Source organism: Gossypium hirsutum, chromosome A10 (assembly GCF_007990345.1).
Source record: "Gossypium hirsutum isolate 1008001.06 chromosome A10, Gossypium_hirsutum_v2.1, whole genome shotgun sequence".
Lineage (NCBI taxonomy): Eukaryota > Viridiplantae > Streptophyta > Magnoliopsida > Malvales > Malvaceae > Gossypium > Gossypium hirsutum.
Genome location: NC_053433.1, coordinates 105,154,186 through 105,178,297, shown reverse-complemented (window position 1 = coordinate 105,178,297; position 24,112 = coordinate 105,154,186). Strand labels below are relative to the sequence as shown.

Sequence of the window (24,112 nt, the reverse complement as noted above, 5' to 3'; positions counted from 1 at the left end):
ACATAACTATTGATGTTATATATATTTTATTATAATACATAATATAATAATAGTTATATATATTAATCTTTATAAATATATTATTTCATTATATAATGCTATATCACATACCATAGTAGTAGAGAAGTACATAATATAAAAGTTAGCTCTCCAACAATATTATATAATGTTATATCATATGATTAGTGTATAATATATTAAAATTAATAGTTTATATGTATGCATCAATGATTAAACATTATAATATCATGTAATAATATATATTTTATTATAACCTATAATATAATACTAGTTATATATAATAGTAGTACATTATAAACTAATTATTATATATTATTGTTTATTATTATATTGTTTGAAATACCCTCTATGTCCCTATACTTTTCGTAAGTTTGAAAGCTAGCCTTCCCATACACGCCCGGATATTGTTAAGTCCTAAGTTGCATTGGAGACTTGCGTATTGAATTGAGAAGTTTCCTAATCAAGCGGACCTTTTTTTTTGAAAGTAAGAGCAAAAGGCGAGCTGGTTGATAGAAGGATGTCAACCTTAGTTCGGTTACTTTCAAATTAGGAAGTTCTTAGTGGAGACATGATGATTAAGGATATTTCAGGTGGCTGTTGAATTAGTGTTGGTGAAGGAAGTACAAGAGGACTATATATATGCGAGACGTTATTCTCTGAGATTATTTTCGTTCATTTTCTATTCTTTCTTCATCTTTTTCTCTAATTTGTTCTGCAAGAAAAAAGGGTCAAGGAGCGTCATGCATGGAGGGATGAGATTGAAGTTTGAGTTTTAGAAACTAGAAATTTTGTAATCCAGAAAGCTTTCCAACCTCTTTATATAACGGATTTAAGAAAAGGGAAGGAAGTTAAGGATTTCAGGTAAACCATTGATTCTATTCGATATTGGGTAAGTTTATGGATGACCATTTAAATGGTCTCTGCATGCAAATAAATTATAGTTTTTATGATGATACATTGTCTTCGTTGGAGTTCTGAATTGATTGACTGTTTTGATGAATAAGAAGACTCAAGTGGCAAAGGAAAAGGCTTAGTAGATGGTTTGGCGTTAACTATCAAGTGAGATTTAGAACTCAGGTTTTAAATGAATGATTTCTGTTTCAGAATCGTGTGCAAAGTTTGTGTGATTTAGTGATCTACCAATGGCCGAGTGTTGGAGTATCGTGTTGCATGTTGTACGTGTTAAGTTCTACAAATGATGAATCACTCTAAGGTTTAATGTTGATGTGTCGTGATGCATGCTATGTAATGATATGCAATTGCATGGCTGGGTGTAAGTTGACTATGTTGAGTAGATGAAATGATTAACATGAAATATGTCGTGCATTAAGCAGTAGTATTGCTTCCGTGCTGGTGTGTGAAATGCATGCATGTCATTTATATATGTGGCTTTGCAGAGGCTCGGATGGACGGCATGGAGATTGCATATGCATTTTATTTATAATTGTGGCTTTTGCGGAGGTTCAAGCGGATTATATGAGGAATAGAGTTTAATGATTGAATTGTTCGGAGAAAGGTGCACACCGGTAAATAAAAGCCCTCAACGGATAGTATAAGACTCTAGGAGTCTAAGGCTTTAAGCCGTATATGTGAAATGAAAGTTCATGGCCATAGCATTATTGCAAATGTGAAAGTCTATAAGGACTGTCTTTTATATGGAAGTCCGTTAGGATTTTATTGTATGTGGCAGTCTGTCAAAACTATCTTATAAGTGGAAATCCGTCAGTCAAACCTATTTTACAAATAAGATTCTACAATGAAGGGATCCATTTGTATGGGTCCACCAAAAAGGTGTTTTGTTATTAGGAGTAGACCATTATGCATGTGCGAATGAATAATATAAGACGAACGCAAATTATGACGGTCCTCCAAATATGTTCTTAACAATCATGGGATTCAATCCTGTGAATTTTAGCAGAAATGTTTGAGTAATTGGATCCGCTCTTAATAAGTCGACTAAGAATGAGTCCGCGTACTCGTAGTATATTTCTATGTGCGAATCGCAATGTACGGGCCAAATGTGTTGGACACCCTCACACCTGCCAGATTTCTTTTATGTGATCGATATAAGAGTATTCTCTTATTGGTGAATTGCTTATTATTTTTCAAGTATTGGGATGATTACGGTATGATTCTATCATTTGCTGCTATACTTGAAGTTGAGTTTTTTCTACAGCATCTTTTTGGGAAATTGGGTACTGACTACTAAGGTAACTGGTCTGTCATTAGTGAAGAATTCAAGCAACTTTTGAAGGAGTATGAGAATCAAAGTCATCTTTTCTCGATCATCTATCTCAGTTGGTAATAATGATCAAAGTCGTTGAAAACAAGTACATGGAGATTCTAGTGTAAGTTTAATATTTTTATTGAAATTACTTTTTAATTTTAAATTTAATTTATGTATTTGTTACGGTAAGTTGATATGTTGATTATATTCTATTGTTATAGAATTTTACAAATTATGGTATTGGATCTATTCGAGATAGAACTAAATTTGATATATATTTCGCTGCAAAAAGAGAAAATTTTAAACGCAACTCCAAGTTTTGGATTGGTGTAAACAAAATCGAAACCAATATCTCATCTTTTCAACAATGGCAAGGGATTTATTGAGTTTTCGAATTCTTTTAACTTTTATCATTTTTCAAAATATCCAAATATGGACGAAAAAAATTACTTTTCCCTTAACTTCATGACATGGCTTGTGGATGTTGGCGTATTATTCACATCACAACCTACATGTATGCTACATCAACAATTAATTAAAAATTAAAAATATATAAAAATTTAGAAAATATATATTTAGTAAAAATTAATTTTCTTTAAAACTATAAAAATTATTAAAATCATTTAAAAGACTTTTTTATTAACTTCATGACATGGTTGGTAGATGTTGATGTAGCATCACATGTATGCCACATTAGTAATTAATTAAAATTGAAAAATATAAAAATTAAAAATATTGAAATTTATAAAAAATATTTAAATTATTCAAATTTTGTGAGTGAAAATGTACCGGTGATAACATCAGGTGATGACACTTCTTTGCCACTAGACACATTCCCCGTATTTCGCGGTGGTCTCCCTCTCGCAGTCGTATTGCTCAGTCTTGCATTATGAAATTTATCTTTCTCAGATAACTCTAGCCAATCTCGAATAAAATGATCTGGCGAGCCATATTTGAAACAAGCTTTATTACTCTTATTCCAACACTCTCCAAAATGCAGTCTCCCACACTGTTGACACTCGCGTTTATTATTTTTCACACTGCCAACGCTCGAGACGGAAGTTGCTTGAGTTTTATGACTCACATGTTGATTTCCACGATCTCTATTCGGTATCCCACTGATGCATTTGATCGATTATACGAATCTCGGGATTTCTTTGATGAAGAATGATAAGGTTTATTCATAGGTCTTTTTCTTGAATCTCTAGCCTCTGAATCATCTTCCCTCTTTTCTCAGCTAAAGTCTTCGGCTTTACAAGCTCGGCCAACTAATGCAACAAATTCTTTCAAATCTAAAATCCCAACCAGAAGTTTAATGTCTTCATTCAAACTGTTAACAAACCGCTTACACATGATCTCTTCGGTAGAAACATACTCTCGAGCATATTTGCTCAACTACACAAATTCTCTCTCGGACTCGGTTACGGTCATATGACACTGTTTCAATTCTAAAAACTCTTTCTGCTTTTAATCTAAAACCGTTGACCTATGTATTTCTTTCGAAACTCGATCTAAAAGAACTCCCAGGTGACTCTTTCTCTCCGCACCACTAATACTAATGTATCTCACCACTGATACACAGTATCCCTTAGAAGTGACATGGCACCTTTAACACATTCCGCCGGCGTACAAGACAGTTCATGAAAAACTTGAATTGTATTCTCAAGCCAAAACTCGGCTCTCTCAGGATCATCATCAACTGTAGCTCTAAACTCTTCAGCCCCATACTTTTGAATTTTATCAACAAGTGGCTTGTTCAATCGCAAAGGTTCCAAACCTTGTGAAGCTACAGGAATCGATTGGGGATTAGGAGGGGTTGGAGGTTGTTGAGTAGTCAGATTTGTCTGGACATACTGCGTGAACCATTCGTTCATCAATTGGAAAAAGGCTTCTTTAGCCCCTCTTCCTTAGCTACTCAATACGGGTCTAGATCCATATGGCGTTGTCCCTTTAGCGGGAGCTAGCGCTAGATGTGTGCATGGGATGGGCTGGGCCCATAAAAAATTTTAGGCCCCCTTTTTAGGCCCGGGCCTGGCCCGACACGAAATATGAGCCTAAAAAATTGTCCAAGCCCGACTCGAAACAAAAATGGTTGGCCCGAGCCCGGCCCGGCCTGGCTTGGCCCATATTAAAATTCTTTTTCTTATTTCATTAAATAAATTTTGAAAATATAATAAATCAAATACATTTAAAAACAAAAAAACAAATATTAAAACAAGAAACAAATAAAAAATGAGACTAAAAAATTCTTAAAACAATATACAAATTGAAAATATAATAAAAAGTGGTTATATTAAAATTGAAACAAATTAGAACTAAAATAATAACCAAATTAATAATAAAATAAAAATTTTACAATATCGAAATAATATTAAAAACGATAATAGACAACATAATAAATAGTCGCAAAAGAACAATAAAACACCACAAAAAGTAGCACCAAAACAACACCAAAATAGCACCAAAACAGCAACAAAATAGCAACAAAACAGCACAAAAATAGCACCAAACAACGGCAGTGAAAACAACATCACCAACAACACCAAAAACATGCAAAATATAATCAACCAACTAGAATATCTATACATTAACCAATCAACATATTTAATTTTATAACAAACTATAAATTGTAAGCTAAATTAAATTGTCAACAATTAGAAAAGAAGGTAACCTAAAAAGCAATCGAAGAAACATCATCCTTATCGTCCTCATCATCCTCATCGTCCTTGCAACCAATTTCTAACATGAAATAAGAATAAATAATTAGATAATCAAATTGATAAAAAAATAATATAAAATTACAACAATAAAACAAGAATAATAATAATAATTATCTATTGAAAATCCCTTAGCTCACATCCAATCATCCAAGCAAACAACGACTTGAACCGTTTTTGGCTTAAGTGAACTCCTCAAAGGTGTGATAACTTTCTTACCCGTGTTAAAAGCCGATTCAGAAGCTACAGTCGATATTGGAATTGCCAAAAGATCACGAGCCAATAATGAAAGCTTCATTATATCGAACTGAACTTTTACTTCAATAATCCAAAACATCTATTTGACTATTCAACTCAAGCTCCGATTCTTCCAAATAAATGTCCAACTGTGACTTTTCACTCTTAGTGCTAGATTCATTTAAAAACCGTTTATAGTCACCACTCTCATCAAAATCTCTCCTAAAATCAACACTATTAACATTGTGTTCATCCAAACTAGAATCAACAGGATTTTTATCCGAAACATTAGAACTCCCAGCCAAAGAGGAAGACGTGGATTTGGATTTCTTAACATACTCGTCAAACAAGAGTCTAAGATTGCTAAGAATGGTTTCAACAAAATCTGAAGCATGAATACCATATATTGTAGTAAAGCAATACTGCACATAATTCAACTTGTAACGATGATCTAAAATTGCAGCACATGACAATATCAACGAATACTCAGCCCAATATTTATTAAATTTCTCTTGCATTTGCTTAACCATTGGAGTTAAAAATGAATAAGAACCTTTAACTATATCAAGCAAGACCTTGTGAACCTTCCAAACCCCTCTAAAATAAAGATTAGCCGTTGGATAATTTGAGCCAGAAAAAACACAAGTCACATCATAAAAGACTTTCAAAAATTTGCAAAGAATAGCAACATTTCTCCACTCCTCGTTAGAAAGTGAAAATATTTGATAATATTTATCCCGTTGGCCTCAATAATCTAGCACATCTTTATAGTAAAGAGAAGATTCAAGCATCAAATAAGTAGAATTCCATCACACACACACATATCTTGACGCAACTTTTTGGTCACATTCAAATGAAAACTTTTGTTGGCCACATTATAAAATCTTTTCCTACAAATTCCCGACTTTTTTGTGTACTTAATTCCATTTCGAATCTTACCAACAACATCATCAGAAAGTTCCAAACCAGCTTTAACTATAAGATTTAATATATGTGCACAACATCTAACTTGAAAAAAAGCACTATCACACAAAATAGCTTGGTTTGCACGAAAATGATTTTTAAGACAAGAAACTAAAACATCATTATAAGAAGCATTATCCAAAGTGATGCTAAAAATTTTCTTGTCTATACCCCATTGAGATAGACATAAAACAAGTTCATCCGCTATGTTCAAACCATCATACGGAGGAGATAAAGCTCTAAACCTTATGATTCTCTTTTGTAGCTTCCAATCTTTGTCAACCCAATGTGCAGTAATGCAAATATATTCATCATTAGTATGGTCCGAGTTCCAATTATTGGAAGTTAGACAAATTAAACCAACCAACTCTTCTTTAACACGATCTCTCTCTTTTGCATAATACATTAGGACATCCCTAGCAGCTGTATATCTACTTATATTCTTAAATTTAGGACTAGCAATTCTCATCATGTATCTAAATCCCGGTTCTTTAATTGTCCTAAATGAATGCTTGCCACACACAAGGAAAGTAGAAACAGCTTGACGACACTCATCAGCATCAAACTTATAGTTTTTTTATAAATGGAACACCTTCTCATGATAGTTGAGTGGCTATGGTGTATTGAGTGATGTCCTTATTAACTTTTTTCAAACAGCTATTTAGATGACGTCTTAAATGAGAGGTTCTACTGGAAGATTTAGCAGAGAAGATAGTCTTACATTGATTACATTGTGCCTTCAATTCATTTTTGTTCTCGCATTCAAGCTTTGTCATTTCATCCCACACCTTTGAAGTGGTAGACTTTTGACGTTTGGGAGCATTTTCATACTCATTAAACCCATCGTCTATAGGTATAGGACTGTTCGAACTAGCCATAGTCATAAAAACTCAGGTCCTGAAATCCAAATAAACCAAAAGAATATTAATTTTCATACTAAAAATATCTAATAATTGTGATACAATTTATAATTGAGACCAAATGGCTTCATCTTATTTAAATATCTACCACAAGCCTAACAAAATCATTGAAACCCCAAAAATAGCCAATTTTCAGTATTACAAAAAATAATAGACTACAAAGCATTGAGAGCATGAAATAATGACAAAAAAATAATAAAGGGAAAAATAAAAGCAAAGCTTGATAGAAATAATTAGGTTAACTACAAATATCGATATAAATAGGAACACAAAATTAAGCCTATGAAAAATCAAGTAAATTAACATACAGATCAAGCATTTTCAAAACGAAATAAAATCCCCATAAAATATATCAAACAATTCAAATCACTATAATTTATAACAACATATATATCAAACCTTCCATATCTTTGCTTGTCTGTTAGTATCACCAACCAAAGCCACAAAACTACATACATAAAAGGATTGGATCTGGAATAATTAAGCACTTTGCGTCCATATTTTTCTCTAACCTATCTTTTTCATTTTATTTTTTCCTCATCAATTATTGTTCAACATTAAATTAGGATTACAATAATACATTTTTAAAAAAAATATATATGTACCAAGAAAAATATATAATTTTTAATATATAAAAAAAAGACACATGATGCTTATAATAGCAAAAAAAAAAAGAAGTAAACTGCCAATAGAACAGAACATAATTGGTTACAAAATGCAACAAAATCATATAAATTTACTAGCTAATTCAACTATTAATATTAATAGATGTATAAATTTACTATTTTGAGGTTTCTTTACAATAATCCTTGTAATAGGTCCAATTTACCCGGGCCCATTTAAGTTATTTGCAATGAATAAATGAGTCAAACAAATAAACCCAAATAAATTAAAATAAAAGCCAAATAAAGTCCATAGATTACAAAAGCCCAAATAGTCCATTTACAATTTTCAGTAAATCCAAATACTAAAATCATATCAGCCCAAAACCTAGGCCTAATTACAATGGCCCAAACCCGAAACCCAAAATTGGCCCAAATGAGCCCAATATCGTGGAAGCACCAGAAACCCTAGAGGATTCTGGAATACACCAGCGCCACAGCTAGCCAGAATCGGGCTCCCACGAGTGGCTTCCCACGAACGACCACCCCACAAGTGGTTTCTTCTCCGTATGCCTCCACGTCAACAGAACCTGCTAGAAGGAGAAACAAACACAGCAAAAGAATACACGAGAAGCAGCAAAATATAGTGAAAAAATAGCAAAAAAAAGAATAATTTTTTTTTGTATTTTTAGATTTGTATTTTTCTGGCTATAAAAGCCACCGAATGTACCTGGTAAAAGTTATGCACATTGCATATCAAAAAAATAAAGCCGAAAGTTATTGAAAGGTGATTCCCAGTATTATTTTTTTCCTTTTTTTTTCTTATTTGGGTTTACATGAAATTTTAAAATAAAAGAAAGAAAGAGATTTACCTTAGTAGTCGAGGCTCGTTTTCTTTGTCGCAATCGAAGTAGGGACAGGATTTCGAATCCGAAGTAGATAATCCTCGAGGTTTGATCCTCCATGGCTCCTCTGCGCATCGCGAATCACTACTCAAAGTGAAGCAAAAACATGCGAATGAGGGGCTGTTGGGATCGGCCGAATGGAGAAAAGAGGGTTAGAGTGCTTTTGTTTTCTATTTCATTAGTAAGTTAGGGTTTTGCCCTTTACGACCAAGATGAAACGATACCGTTTGAAGCCAATTTCAATGGCTCAAAACGGTGTCGTGCAAGTGAATACTCGATGACCCGATCCACACACGGTCAAGATCCACGTGTTTGGTCTTGGAAGGATATTTGCACCATAAGTCCTTCTCTTTTGCTCCATAGTTCAACTGAGCTCTATTTGTTTTTTTTTAATTTATCTCTGTAATTTGTGCGTGGATTCAGTTTGATCCTCACCTAAGTGCTGCATTTTGGGATCTAAAATATTTCTAATTTTGGTCCCTATGCATTTGTACGTGTTGCACATTGGTCCCTACTTTAATTTCAGTAATTTATTTTACTCATAAACTATCCCTTTTATTTTAAATTATTTTAATTAAGTTCTCTATACTTGTAATTCGTTATTTTTTTATAAAGAGAGCTCACTTAATTTTCTTTTATATGTGTTGAGATTACTTAAATAATTTTACTTTTGTTCTAAAAAATCATTATTTTGAAGTTTTATATTATATTACCTTAACATCTAGTATAACATTTCATTTAAATATTTTTATATATATTTGTACATATATTATTTTAATTGAGTTTTCTATACGCAATACTTGTTATTTTAAAGTTTTTAATATTTTATATATATGTTGAGTTATTTTAATAACTTCACTTCGTTTTTATAAAATCATCATTTTGAAGTTCTTTTTACATCATATTATTTTAACAGTCTATATAATTTTTCATTTACATGTTTTTGGATATAGAGGTACATATGTTTGATCCTAGATACATATATAAGTCCATGTTATTTTTGCATATAAATTGCTTCTAAAATTTATTCACATGTACATATATTTAGTTTCATATTGTATACCCATGCTATTCTTTCATATTTTATGTATTATTTAAATTGTCTTTATTGTATAGATATTGTCAATTTTAAATAAATGTTTTATTTCTAAATATTTGGTACGTTATTTGATTCAAATGTTTTATTGCAACATCTTTTTTAAAGAATTTTTGTATATATATTCTTAGTTTTTTTAAAAATTATTTCAAGTTCTAGCATGTGTTATTTGCTCATCAATCCATCATTTTTAGAAGTTGTTTTTGTATTATATTAGTTTTATGATTTGGTACCACATGTGATAATTATTTTTATATTATTTCATGTATATTCATTACACCACATTTATTCGTTTTTATGTATTATTAAATCAATTGTTGCTCATCCATGCTTGTGAATTTGGGTTATATTTTGGATTAATTATATTTAATTATTTGTTTTGTTAGTTAGCTAAATAAGTTATATTATCTTCATTCATCAATTATCGTATTTTATTTATACATATATTATCCCATGTTTTTATTTTTTTCTTTTGGTTTACAAATGTCGCTTTATAATTTCCAACTCTTTAAAATCAATTGTTCCATTTTGTTTCAAGTAAAATTAATATGTTTTGAGCTAGTTTACAAGTAAAATCCTAAAATAAGGCAATGATCAGTAGTAGAAATTAGAGAAATCATGCCCTACCGTGTTGGGTTTCGATTTTTCGTTGGACTAAATATTTGGACATCCTTTTGTAACTTTTGACCTAAAAGCTTTTGGAAGTCAAAAATCAATCGTGTTCTCAAAAGTATAAAGGATCATGTCCTATCGTGCTGGATGTGATGCTTTATACTTTTGAAACGAGAGAGTTTTGACGACCAACTTGAACCACTCAAATGTTTTAAAAGGAACTAGATTTCAAATTAAAAAAAAAACCTTAGACATAAGGACAACATTTAATCAATCTGGTACAAGTTTTTGGGCATAGTGAGGGTGCTAACCCTTCCTCATACGTAACCGGCTCCCGAACCCATTTTTTAAATTTACGTGGACCAAAATTGATTTAAATAGAACAAAATATTTTATTAGGTGATCCAATCACACCTAAACAAAAAGATTGGTGGCGACTCCACACTTTGTTTTAAAAGTCGATCCCCTTTTTTTAAATAAAAAAATGGTTTCGACAATCCTGCAAATAATTGTTTTATTTTATTTTAAATGTGAATTTAAAATAAATGTTTCAAACGAAGTCAATTTAATTTAAAGCTTTTTATTTAAATATAAATTAAAGTTTACTAACTTATTTGGTTCTAAATTAAAATTTTATGTTCTGAAATTTTATTTAAAAGAATTTTGAATGTAGAATTAAAAATTAAAATACTATTGAAATAAAATATAAAGCTTAAAAAATAGTAAACATAGAAGCAGAACAGAAGCATACACCTACAGGAGTCAATTAGTCCACATGCATTATTATTATAATAATAAGTATCATAAATATAAGAAAAATATAAGAAAATATAAGATAAATGTGAAAGATAGTGGACTCGGGTGGTGCGGATGAGAAAATATAAGAAAAGAGATATAATGAAAGAGAGCACCAAAATAATTACAGTAAGAAGAAGATGCACTGTCAAAAACCTGCAAGAAGAAGATGCAGCAGTGAAGAAGAAGAAGAAGAAGAAGAAGAAGCTTACCGTGAAGAAAAGACTTTCTAAGATAAAGTAAGGCACAGCAACAGTCTTCAACAGTAGCAGCCAGCAATATGAGGAGCCTTAGTAAAGACCAAACTTTGGGGAGCACCGAGATTGCAGATGAAGAAGCTAGAGACAACTGGATCGACTACTGAGACTGCAAAAGAAGAAGCAAAAATGAAGAAGTTGAGCTGAGCTTGAGGTTAGCTGGAGGTGGCCGACAGACAACTGGATCGGTGGATCGGTGGAGGTGGTGGTAAGCTAGGGATTTGGGCTTTGAAAATGGGAAAAAGTGGAGGAAGGCAGCAGTACAAAATGAAAAAATGAAAGTGGAAAAAAGGAGTAAAGTTAAAGTTAAAAATATAAGAAGGATTAAAAAAATAATTTAATATAAAATTCAGGATCTTACCCGGGGCTCGGCCCGATTTCTAAACGGGCTTCGTTTTTTGTTCAAGCCCATTTTTCGGGCCTATATTTTTACCCGAACCCTCCTATTTTTTGGGCGGGCCTTCGGGCCGAGCCATAGCACATTACTTTCAACCTCATCAGCTACAACTCGATTGGGGTCCATTTACTATAAACAACACATTTCAAATATCAAGAGTCATCACACAATTACAGTTTATATATGGTATGTATAGCTAGACTCTCACACATGCTACGTTAGTCCTAGAATCGACTAAACCGTAGTTCTGATACCAATAAATGTAACACCCCTCACCCGTATTCAATGGCGTAATAGGGTTATGGAGCATTACCAAACCTATAAAATATTTAAACATTCAATTCACGTATAATTTCACATTTCATGCAAACATTATTCAAACTCAAGCATAATGTCCCTATAACGAGTCTACGAGGCCCTAAACATGTTTTGAGAGTGATTCAGGACTAAATCGATAACTTAGGAAACTTTCACGAAACCTTAAATTTTTTTCTAAAAATAGGGGACATAAGCCCGTGTGCCCGGCCGTATCTCTCACACGGCTAGCAGACACGGCCATGTCATAGGTCGTGCGGACATTCGAAATGGGAGCACATAGCAGTGTCCCAGCCCGTGTCCGACCCCATGTAACTCTCTGACTTAGATCACATGGCTAACACACACGCCCGTGTGCCCTAAAAATGGCCCTACGGGCCTATGTGCCAGACCGTGCCAAACCTGTAGGGTATACTGACTTATGCCATACGGCCAAGTCACACGCCCGTGTGTGAGGCCGTGTGAGCATACTGACTTCATTTTAATTTCAACACTTAGAGACACATGGCCGTGTAACATGACCATGTGTCACACACGACCGAGACACACGTCTGTGTCTCTGCCCATGTGGACAAAAATAGGCTATTTACCAAGCAATTTTGCCACCCAAACTTGCATGTACCTATACCACATCAATTATCACCAACACATAGCATATCTAATCATCTTAACCAGCTAATTCAAACATAAATCATGCATATTCCATACTTAAATCATCAAATTTTACTTCCTTAAATCATCAAAAATGGCTAAACTCAAATATGCAATATCATGCCTAATTTCTTAAGCATACCATTATCTTTAACTCAACCATTTGACACTCATAATACCTATAGCCATCAAGCATCACACAACCATCATATAACTCATATCACAAAGCATAAACACATATATCAATACATGATTCAACCATACCAAAATAACTCCAAATAAGCCATCACTCATGACTATATATACAAACCAAAACATATACATTTACAAGCCAATTCAAATGGCCAAAATCATTACCAAAACATAACCAACATGACCAAAGTCCCTATATATGTCATATACTCAAAATATCAAAGTTCATAGGTACCAAGTGATAGGTGGATAGTGTGAAGCAATCTTCGACGATCCCCGAATCCTAGTGTCGAAACCATTTTTGAAAGGTCGACTTTTTATTTAAAAATGAAAATGGGAGTTGCCACCAATCTTTTTTATGAGGTGTGATCGAGTCACCGTGTGATTGATCATTTTAATAAGCGATTTAATTTATTAAAACAACGATTTTTAGTCTACAGACTTCGAGAAACAAGTTCGGGAGTCGGTTACACACGAGGAAGGATTAGCACCCTCGTAACGCCCAAAATTGGTACTTAATTGATTAATTAATGTCTTAATGCCAAAAGTTGAAAATTCGAAAAGAATTTAAAATATGACCCCTCTTTGTATTAATGTTAATTTTACTTAAAAAACCACTTGAATAAATTGAAAACGTTAAAGACCCTCCCGTCTCGAGATAACAAAATGTCACATCCCGTAAGTTAGGACATGACACCTTGAACCTTTGAGAATAAACTTGTCTTTATCTTTTATTTGAAATCTTATATATTTTAATTTTAAAAGGATATTCGGTTATTTGAGTTCAACAAGAAAATCGAAACGCCGTAAGTTAGGGTACGATTTCTCGAATCTCCCAAATATGAAATATTGCCTTGTTTTAAAAATTTCCTTTTTGTGTATTTGGGTAAAAATTAATGTAATATTAAAAATGATGTATGGATAAAATGTTATGCTAATGAATGACAACAATATAAATGTACTAATAAGCAATTCGTAATACATACAATACATGTCACTTTAATAACCATATTATCAATCAAAAATAAATAAATAACAAAATAAATAATAACAATGATAACAATAATAATAATGACACAATGCACAAAAAAGAAAATACCAATTTTTAAAAATAATAAGGACAAAGGGAATAAATAAATAAATAAATAAATACATAAATGAATATTGAGGAAAATAGTTTATAAAATATTGAAAATAAAGGATCAAATTAAAATATAAATGAAATTTGGAGTGCCATTTGTAGTAAAGTACATAAATATATAATGATGGATGACAAAACAAAATAAACAAATAGATGCCTAGTAAAAAGAAAATAAGAGAACAGTTTTAAATAATAATAAATAATAAAATAAACAAAAAAATAGGCTAACAAGTAAATACATAAGGAATTAAAATGACTAAAAGACCCAATTGCCACTCAAATAAAATTAACGGGACAAGTTAAGATAAAAAAATGAACAAGGGGACTAATTTGAAATGCGCGAAAACAAACGAGAACCGAATGGGAGAATATCCCAATTTCCTTATGCGCATCATTCAGAGGGACCCAAATAAAAAAATAAAATTAAACAGGATAAATTTTAAAAGAAAAAAAAGAAAACAGGATCATATTGTAAATAGTCAATAAAGCGGAAGGGTCACATGCACAAATAACCCAAAAGTTGATAATGCGTAAATCTTCAGGAGCGAGTCAAGTCGCACGCTGGTCCGGCTCAAAACGATACCGTTTTGGGGCTATTACTGCCAAAGCTAAATGACGCCGTTTACTGGAGCCTATCTAAATCAAATTTTTTTAAACAATCATTCTGCTATTGTGTCCAATATGGTCCGGCCTCTTTTTTTTTAAATCGGGGCCTCTTTTTTTCTCTATTGGGGTTCCAATCCGGCCATGGGTTCGGCCGTCAGCCACTGTGGCGGCCACCAGTCGCCGGCGACAGTGTCGCCATTTACGGTGGCTGGAGAAAATAAAAAAAGATCATTCTCTTGGCTTTTTGAGTCTCTGAGCCCCTAAGATGTCATTTTTCATTGGAACCAATGAACCTCGATCGCCTATGGCAGTGGAATACAAGGAGTCAGGTAATTTCGACCCCCTCTTTTGTTCGTATTTACTTCTTTTGAAAATGAAAGCAAACAAAAAGAAAAAATAAATAAGTAAAAATAAATAAAAGACTACCTTTGTAAATTTTTTTGTTTTTTTTTATTAATCTTGTGTGTTCTTAAAAAAAATACAAGTGGGAAATGTGACCTTTTTTATAGCCGAAAATACAAACTGTCCATTACAAATATTTTGTTTTATTCTTCGTTGTCTTCTTTGCTCGTGTGTTTGTTCTGTTGCGTGTTGCAGGTGACAGTGGCAGTGGCTGACAATGGTGGTGGCAGAGGCAAGCGCAGAGGAGCGCCGACTTGAGATGCGGCTAGTGTTTCAGTTTTTTACTGAAACTGAGTTTAGGTAGTTGGGCCATTAGGCCATTAGGTTTTTTTTTTTAATTTTGGGCTTGTAATTTTGTATTTGGCCTGCTGTTGTAAGTGGACTCTAGACTGTAATTATTTTGGTTTAAGTTTGTTTTATTTTTGTAATCTTGGCCCGAGCTAAATTAGCTTATTACAGCTACCGCTCTTTGCTTGTTGACGTGTAATGTAAATGGAGCAAAGACTTCAAAAAAGGCTAATTTTGCCTGGTCTTGCCAAATCTCGACTTCTTTGGTGCTCCTATTCTTCAAGTAGCCTTATTCTAGCACAGTGCAACTTCAGGGGTATAGGAATTGTAATTTCAATCTACTCCACTGTAACTTCAGAGAGATTAGACTCGTATCTACAATCTGCTTCATTACAACTTTAAGGAGATAAGATTTGTAACTCGTAGCTTTAATCTATTCCACTGCAACTGTAGGGAAATAAGATTCACATCTTCAGTCTGTTCCACTGCAATTTCAAGGAGATAAGATTTGTGGCTTCAATCTGCTCCACTATAACTTTAGGGAGATAAGATTAGTGGCTTCAATCTGCTCTACTGCAACTTCAGGGAGATGAGATTTACCATGGTAGATTTAATCCGACCTATTATAACTTTAGAGGTGTAGGATTTGTGACTTGTAGCTTTAATCTGTTCTACTGCAACTTTAGGGAAATGAGATTCGCTATCTTCAATCTGCTCCACTGCAACTTCAAGGAGCTAAGATTTATAACTTCAACCTGCTCCACTGCAACTTCAGGGAGATAAGATAGTTGGCTTTAATCTGCTCCACTGTAACTCCAAGGAGATAAGATTCGCCACGATGACTCAGTCCGTCCCACTATAACTTCAGAGGTATAGGATTTATGGTTTCACTGATCTGTTACACCGTTCTCTAGGGAATATGACCTGTAAAATGTATTTCATGGTCCTATTTTTATGCCGAGTGATTAGGATGTTATTATCAGAATAAATCAAATACTCATAACTAGATGTGTATGAATGATGTTTGCATGAATGCAGAATGTCATTATTTTTCGAGAATGATCCTTTTTTAATGCTTAAGGTTGACATTGCTCGTCGTTCATCAAGGTTCTATCACTGACGCATTACCCTGCCTTCTTATTCAGCTGGTATCTTTGGCAGAAAACCCGAAGAAATAATCACAATTTAGATTATTCTTTCCAAAATATTTCCAACTCTTAAATTTGGTTAGTTCTGACTAGTGGTCCTGTTTCAGATCCTTTTTCTATTTTGTACTTTTCAAAGTAATATGCAAAACTCCTTTTACTTGAATATTATTAGTCCATTAATCGCTATTTCAAAAAAAAGCTTGAAAAAGATTGTAACAATGGACAAGATTGAAATTGATTGGGAGCAGGGCTCGAAATGAATAGATTAATCAAAGATGGCAAACACTGTTAAAATACAATATGAATAGGATGAAACTAGGTGCCCAGATATCGTAACATGAGCTTCTCTGCACTAACTTCTCGATGACCCTTTTGAACTTGATATGTTTTTAGGAGATCCAGAGTACTTCGTTGATGCCCCAAGACGCAACATCCCTCCTTCTTGCTAATTCGAATAGGGCAAGACTACCACATGCCCCATCTTCAATCAAAATTTGAGTTGCCCTTTCTTGGGTTTTCAACTCAAAACTTCTTTGGTCTCAAAGCGCCCTTTGTGGGTTTTCGCCTTGGCCTCTCCTTTTTTTCTTTAGGTGAAGTATTTCCTGACTGAATCAGAATTCAAAGGATTAGACAAGTTTTTTCCATCCGTCTTGGTCAAAATCAGAGCTCCTCCAGAAAAGGCCTTCTTTACCACATTAGGTCTCTCCCAGTTTGGCACCTAGTTTTCTCTAAAGTCCTTTTGTATGGGAAGGATCTCTTTCAATACCAGGTCCCCCTCATGGAATTTTCTAGGGTGAACCTTTTTGTCATAAGCTCGCATTATTCATTTTTGGTACATTTGACCATGACAAATAGCCCTTAGCCTCTTTTCTTCAATCAAGTTCAACTGATCATATCAAGATTGGATTTATTCTGCTTTATCTAACTTTAGTTCTGACAAAACTCGGAGGGAAGGAATCTCGACTTCAATAGGGAGTACCCTCTCCATTCCATAAACCAATGAGAAAGACATTACCCCAGTGGAAGTCCTTACAGACGTTTTAATAAGCATAGAGGGAAAATGGTAACTTCTCATGCCAATCTTTATAAGTCTCAACATGCCAATCTTTATAAGTCTCAATCATTTTCCCCATGATCTTCTTGATGTTTTTATTGGCTACCTCCACTGCACCATTCATTTTTGGGCGATATAGTGACGAGTTGTGGTGTTTAATCTGAAATTGACTACAGTCCTCCGCTATCGTGCTATTGTTCAAATTTAATGCAGTTTTTAGATATGATCCTTTCTAGCATTCTATATCGACATATGATCTGTTTCTTCAAGAATTTATTGATTGCCAACTTTGTGACATTGACATATGAAGTGGCTTCTACACACTTGGTAAAGTAATCAATGACCATAAAGATGAATCAATGCCCGTTAGAAGATTTTGGCGAGATCAGCCCAATGACATCCATGCCCCACATAGAGAAAGGCCATAGAGAAGTCATGACATAAAGAGGTGAGGGAGGCACATGAATTTTGTCTCCATAAATTTGGCATGACATCTCTTGGCGTAATTGATACAATCTCCTTCCATGGTAGACCAATAATATCTGAATCTCATGATCTGTCTGGCCATCGTAAAACCATTAGTGTGCATTCCGTAAACGCCCTCATGGACTTTTTTCAATATTTTCTTAGCCTCAAAAATGTCCACACATCTTATTAGTACTTGATCCTTTCTTCTTTTGTATAGGATCTCCCCATCTAAGTCATCTTCACTAGCTAGCCTTCTTAATGTCCTTTTATCATTCTCAGTTGCTTGGTTAGGGTATTCCTGATTCTTCACATATCGCAGTATATTGTGGTACCAAGGTGATCATTCTTTTCTTCTTCCTTAATGTTGTAACAATGAGCCAGAACCTCATAAATACTCATCTCGATAGGTTTTACGTCCTCTTGTTTGTTCACTTTGGTCATGGCAGCTACAGTAGCCAAAGCATCAGCCATCTGGTTTTCATTTCGTGGGAGATAGTAGAAGGTGATATCATCAAACTCCTCAATTAATTTAAGAACTAGCATTCGATAATTGATCAATTTAGGGTCTCTCGTCTCATATTCACCTCTAAGTTGATAGATCACCAATGCAGAATCCTTATATACCTCTGATACTTTGATCTTGCATTCTATGGCTGCACAGATGCCCATGATGCATGCTTCGTATTCTGCCATGTTTGTGCAATCAAAATCCAATTTACTAATAAAAGGATAATGATCTCTATTTGGGGATACCAGGACTGCCCCAATTCTGTTACTCATAGCGTTTGAGGCTTCGTCGAAGTTTAGCTTCCAAGGATGACCTTCTTAAGAGTATTCTTCAGTGGTTGCAGTATACATTAGATCTTCATTCGGGAAATCAAAGTTTAAAGGCTCGTAATCTTTTAGAGTTCTACTGGCTAGAAAATCTGCTATTGTACTCCCTTTCATTGCCGTCTGGTTCACATAGACTATCTCGAACTCAGATAGTAGAATTTGCCATGGGTCATTCTTTCATTTAAAGTAGTCGACTCCATCATGTACCGTAGAGGGTCCAATTTTGAGGTGAGCCAAGTTGTATGGTACAACATGTACTATCTTAGTCTTCGGGTTGTCCAAATTAAACAACAACACAACTTCTCGATTGGCGAATATCTTGTCTCACATTCAGTGAATTTTTTACTAAGATAGTATATCACGCTTTCTTTTCTTCTTGACTCATCATGTTGGCCCAGTACGCATCCCATGAAATTCTCAAATACTGTCACGTACACTCCTTATCCATACACCTGGATTGTGTTTCTTAAGGAGATGGAATATGGGGTCACATTTCTCCGTTAGTTGTGAAATGAAACAAGCGATGTAATTTCACCTCTCTAAGAAACCTCGAACTTCTTTTTCGGTAGCAAGGGAGGTAGCTCTTGTATAACCTTGACTTTATCTGGGTTAATTTCGATCCCTTTTTCATTGACCGTGAATCCTAGTAATTTTCCTAACCTAGCCCCGAAGGTACACTTTGGTAGATTGAGCTTTAGTTGGAATTTTATTAACCTTAAGAACAATTTCCTTAAGACTTGCAAATCAGTCTACATAAACTTTAATTTCTTTGTGCATCATGTTATGAAACGAGGTTACCATGGCTTTTTGATACGTTGCTCTTGCATTCTTTAGTCCAAATGGAATTGGTGGTCACTAAACTAACTAAAAATTCGACTAAGGCAAACGCACCTATCGAACAGTAGTATAGTTATGGTGAGACCGAAAATATCGTATCTACAAGGACTAAAAATACTAGTAATTGCTATCTTTATATTATCTAGCCTAAAAATTAAAGGTATGTTTTTAAACTAAGACTGATTATCTAATTAACTAAGAACACGATAGAGATTTAAAGTTGCAAAATACTTTTGGAAAATCGATGGAGAAGACAATACCCAAGGAAGAATCCACCTAGACTTCACTTATTACTTCTAAATTAGACGATTTATTCGTTTGACTTAATCCGTAGAAATCCATGATTTATGTTATTATCTCTCTCGAGACTAAAAACAACTGACTCTAGGTTGATTAACTGAAATCTTTTTCTAATTAAAACCCCCATTATCGCATTAACTCGTTCTATGAACTCCCTTATTAGATTTAACTCTAATCTGGCAGATTTATGTCGTCCAATCTCTAGGATTGCATGTAACTCTTCTTAACTATGGAGGATCTACTCTTAAATAGGGATTTTTGCTCCACTGAATAAGCAATTCAAAACTTGAATTATTATCTTAAAATATTAAAACAAGGATTAAATCTCACAATTAAGAATAAGAACAAGTATTTATCATATAATTCAAAAAGTAATAAGATTCGTTTTAGGTTTCAACTTCCCTAGGTATTTAGGGAATTTAGTTCATAACAATAGAGGAAAACATCTCAAAATTGGGACAACAACAAAATATACAAAAACCCAAAGGACTTCTAAGGAAATTGAATGGAGATCTTTAGTCTTGAAAGAGATTCTGCTTTCGAGCAGATTCCGATGGCTACTTTTCGAGTATTTTCTGCTTTCTACTCTGCGTCCCCCCTTTAATTCTCTTCTAGGGTGTTTATATAGACTTTGTAATGCTTCAAAACCCTCCAAATTAGCCTTTTCCGAGTAGAATTAAACTTGGGCTCGACAGGGACACGACCGTGTGCCACACCCGTATGAAGGTGCTCAAATCGTGTGTAATTCTGAGTTGGTTTTTAGTTGACACGGCCATGACACATGGGCGTGTGGTTTGACCATATGCCTCACACCGGTGTCTGGTTTACCCGTGTGGAAGTGCCTAGGCCGTGTGAGATACTAAGATAAGCCTATTTTGTCTGTTTTTGGCCCATTTCTTGCTCTTTTCTCCTTTCTATGCTCACCTAAGTATAAAACATGAATTTAAAGGTTTAGGAGCATCAAATTCACTAAATATTATGATAAATCATCTAAAAATATGCCAAGCATGGGATAAAAATATGTATATATTATGGTTTATCAGGCATCATCTTATAGCAAAATTTCCCCCACATGGTTACGAACGTGGTCTTCTCCATGTCTTCAGGATATATCTTTATCTAGTTGTATCCCGAGAAATCATCCATGAAGGAGAATAGTAAGTAATTGTCGTGTTGTCCACTAAGGTGTCAATATGAGGTAATAGGAAATTGTCTTTTGGGCTGGCTTTGTTCAAATCCCTGTAGTCTACGCACATTCATACTTTCCTGTCTTTTTTAGGGACAGGAACGATATATGCTACCCATTCTGAGTATATAACCACTTGTAAGAAACTAGCATCAAATTGTTTTTTGACCTCCTCTTTTATTTTCAACAAAACATCGGGCCTCATTCTTCGAAGCTTCTATTGAACTAGCTTACACTCTTCCTTTATGGGGAGCTGGTGTACCATGATATCAGTACTTAGCCCAGACATGTCTTGATATGACCATGCGAAGACATCTTTAAATTCTTGAAGTAACTTGATAAGGTCTCATTTTGTCTCTGTGGCAATACAAGCTCCAATTTTCACCTCTTTTCCCTCTCCTAAGCTCACAATTTTCGCTGATTCTTTGTATGGTAGGGTTTGTTTCTTATCTTGTTCTACCATCATCAACAAATTAGGAGATAAGTTACAGTCTCGATCATCTTCAAAATCTTGATAATCCTCAATACACATTTCTTACTCAAAAGGAGACTCTGAGTCAGTAGCAGCCTCACTCATATCATTGATATCTAGAGACTTGTTATAGGGATGAAGGAAGATACAAAGAACAAAAGAATCTAAGAATAATTATCTGTATGGTATGATTATGAATGAAATGGAAAGAATAAAAGAATATTTGCTCAAAATGATATGCAAAGATGCATTTTATTGAAATAAAGATGTTGGACATAAGCCTATTCCACAAAAGGATTCTTATTGCTCCTAGGCTTAGAATAATATGTGTTTTGAACATTACTCTAAATTAGCTCTAAATATTACAGGAATCTCTTCCGCAGTCCAATTATTGAGAACATTTTCAGGTACATAAGGGCAAATGCCCGATAAATTTTCTTCCTCGGTTCCTTCTTCAGATACAGCTTTGATGTTCCGATTTTCCAACATTTCTCCCGCAATCTCTTTTCTTAACATCTTCTATTTGGAGTGAATAGTTCCTCCTGATACGAATGTTTTGGATTTATAGGGAAAGGCCATTGGTTCCCATTTGACCTTTCCTGGACTCAGTCGTGCTCTTTTCTTTCTTGTTTCTTCTCTAACTCCCTTCTCTTTTGCCTCGCATCTGGCTTATATCCTAAGCCAAAGCAATTTTGTTTGTCCCTCAGCATTGGTGCCTCAACCCTTCATTTAGGTATTTTTTGAGTCATTTCCCGGGTAAAACTCCTTTCCCCACTGTCAGTTGTAGGCTCATCTTTATAGTTTTGGATATTTTGGGCATCGAGATCTTGTTCCCCTCAACGATGAAGGTTGCATTCACAAATGCTAGTGATCGAAAGGAACATTCTATCACTTTATCGTCTGTCCCTATGTATGGCGCGTCACTGGTTCTGGATGCAATAATGTATTCTTCTGCGTTTATCATTACCAGTCGACCTTCAGTTACCAACTTTAGCTTTTGGTGTAGTGATGACAACACAGGCCCTGCTGAATGAATCCAAGGCCTCCCCAACAAGCAATTATAAGAAGACTTGATGTCCAACACTAAGAAATCTACCTTATACATGTTTGGACCAATCAAAAGGGGTATCTCAATCCTTCCCATCACTCTCCTTTCAGTACTATCGAATGCTCTCACTATGTTTTAGCACGTCTTCATATGAGAGCTATCCACAGGCAACCTATTCAGTGTGGATAAGGGCAAGACATTCAGTGCAGATCCATTATCGATTAGTACCCCTGGCAATGTATATCCTTTGTAATGGGTGGTAATATGCAGAGCCTTTGTAGATCCCATGCCACCCGGAGGTATTTCATCATCATTGAAAAAGATGAAGTTATCGACACTTATGTAATTGACCAGACGATCCAGCTTGTTCATAGAGATATCCTTAGCGACATAAGTTTTATTCAACACTTTCATCAATGCACTATGATGTGTCTCTGTGCTTAAAAGTAAAGCTAATATAGATATGCGAGCTAACTGTTTGTGTAGTTGTTCTACAACACTATACTCGCCGTGCTTTAGGAATTTCAAGAATTCCTTCGCCTCTTTCTCAGTTACCGACTCATTAACAGGCGATTCAAGTCTGGTCGTCTTCTCCTTCTTTTGTTCAACCACCGAGGTTTTTCCTTCAATGGGCTCGCCTCTTGTATTTACGGGACCATAGCGCCTTCCATTGCGTGTGTAGAAACCAACATCCTTGCCCTCTTCTGAAGTGCTAACTGGATTCTCCTCCCCCGAGATCGTCACGTTGCAGTCATAATTCTAGGGAACCCTCTTACTTTCTTTGTGGGGAAAGGCTACAGGTTACTGGATTATTACCATTGGTGTAATTTGTACTTCGTTTTCATTGCTTCTTGGTCATGAAATGATCACCACTGGGTTGTTAACTTTATAGACCTTCTTTGTTGACCCTTCTTCTGAGGTGCACACATATTCTCCTTTTGAGCCTTTGGCATATTCAAAGAATTCTAGCTCCTTATTATCCAATAGATTTTGCACTAAGGTCCTGAATTCAACGCACTCCTGGATCTCATGGCTTTCTTCCGCATGGCACTCACAGTAGTTCCTCATCCTTTTGGGTCTCTTCTCTAAATCCTGTTTGGTTAATCCTCCCTCTACAATTTTCTTTCAAACCCATTTCAATGGGGGTTTCAGTTCTGCTACATCCATCTAAGTTCTCTTCCCTCCACTCTTAATTATCGCGTTTACCCCTTTATCAGAATGACTGGGTAACAGATTTCCTACTACGTTAGATCTTAATGGGTCGTCAAACTTTACAATGCCCATCTTGATGAACCTTTCAATTAACTTTTTAAAAACGGTGCAGTTCTCGATTGAGTGTCTGATAAACCATAATATATACATATTTTTTATCCCATGTTTAACATATTTATGGATGGTTTTTCCTTAGTTTCATTGAATTT

General features: G+C 34.5%; 1 long non-coding RNA gene across 1 annotated transcript; it reads right to left on the bottom strand.

Annotated features, from left to right (window-relative positions):
* Positions 1-7,974: 7,974 nt before the first annotated feature.
* Positions 7,975-11,631, bottom strand: LOC107896375 (uncharacterized). Its single transcript, XR_001683720.2, has 2 exons — positions 11,308-11,631; positions 7,975-8,676 (listed from the first exon to the last, which is right to left on the bottom strand). It is a non-coding gene; the product is annotated as an uncharacterized lncRNA (long non-coding RNA).
* Between the last annotated feature and the right edge of the window lie 12,481 nt (positions 11,632-24,112).